Below are 1,296 nucleotides of genomic sequence, written 5' to 3'. Positions count from 1 at the left end.
AAAAAAACGGACAAAATGCTCGCATGCAACCAACCGTATGCCACTGAAGGGTACGAACAGATTAAGTACGAACATTTCCACTTATATTAAAGCATCACTTTGACATTTACGCTGTATACAACCGTTGGTAAAGAAGGGAGCTTAAAATTTAAAGTGTTGAACGTTTTTGTGATATTATTTATTGAAACTTTATTCATAAATAGATAATTTATATTTCCTAGTCGATTTTATGTAACTTGATATAGCATAATTAAGTATTGCGGGATAGTATATCTGTGCGCCTACTTAAGTTGGAATATCTTTTCATTGTATTATCACTGATTATAAATACCAATATGGCAAATGATAAATATTATTTCTATTTTTTTCAAGTTTTAAGGTTTTGATGGCACGTTTAATTTGTATATTAAAATAATGAACAACCCAATTTGTTCACTCATCCTACTCTTTATATAATACATTTTAAAATATTCAGAGTGTTTCAAGATTAAGTGTTCTAACTAAAGATATGAGTTAAGGATCTCAAAAAAAGAATTTACTTTTCTTTTCGGAGATATTTTTTGTTATGAATTATTTAGGTCAGAATAAACACATTAATATATTTTCTTACTACTTAATTAATGAAATATAAATATTTAAATTCATTTTAAATTTTGTTTAAAGTCATTACCTTACAAATTAAGACTCGGCATATTTTTGCCAGCAGAAAAGTTCTGATACCAATGTTTTTTTTTTTTTGTTTTTTTATGGGTAAACATTTAAGGTCTATGCTTGCCTGTTAATGAGTTTCATTTAAATTTATTACATTTAATTTAATTCTTTACAAAGAAGGATAATTGAAACTTGCTAAACATTTGACTACTGCTGGTGTAAAAAAAAAAAATCTGCCTTAATGCTCAAGATAATCACTTAGAACAATATTTAACACCAATGCCAATTCATACATATCATTAATTAAGTATTTGGAAAGCACACTAATTTATTTATCATAACCTAAATAATTCATAACAATGAAACTATTTATTTATACGCGAATAGTTAATGGACTTAGCTTGTTTTAAGATCCTTAATTCTTAAGCACTTAACTTAACCCTGAAGCACTCTGCATATCTTAAGAACTTATTAAAATTTTAATAATATGTTTTTTTTTCTTGGCTATATTTTATATCACGCATTCTCAATTTTCCCAACCTAAATAAAATACAATTTTAAAATAAAAAAAAAAAAATATAATAATGGTCCATAACTTTTCGATTTTTCATAATTATAATCACATTTTATTTATTGCTTTTGTTT

The 1,296-nt window shown here is 25.3% G+C and overlaps 1 protein-coding gene across 3 annotated transcripts in view; it reads left to right on the top strand.

Moving 5' to 3' along the window:
* ci (cubitus interruptus) overlaps positions 1-1,296 on the top strand; it is a 150,952-nt gene that overhangs the window by 95,949 nt on the left and 53,707 nt on the right. The window lies entirely within an intron of this gene.

This window comes from Halyomorpha halys, unplaced genomic scaffold, assembly GCF_000696795.3.
Source record: "Halyomorpha halys isolate HHAL.00 unplaced genomic scaffold, Hhal_1.1 Scaffold32.1, whole genome shotgun sequence".
NCBI classification, from domain to species: Eukaryota; Metazoa; Arthropoda; class Insecta; order Hemiptera; family Pentatomidae; genus Halyomorpha; species Halyomorpha halys.
This window is presented reverse-complemented; position numbering and strand designations above follow the sequence as displayed.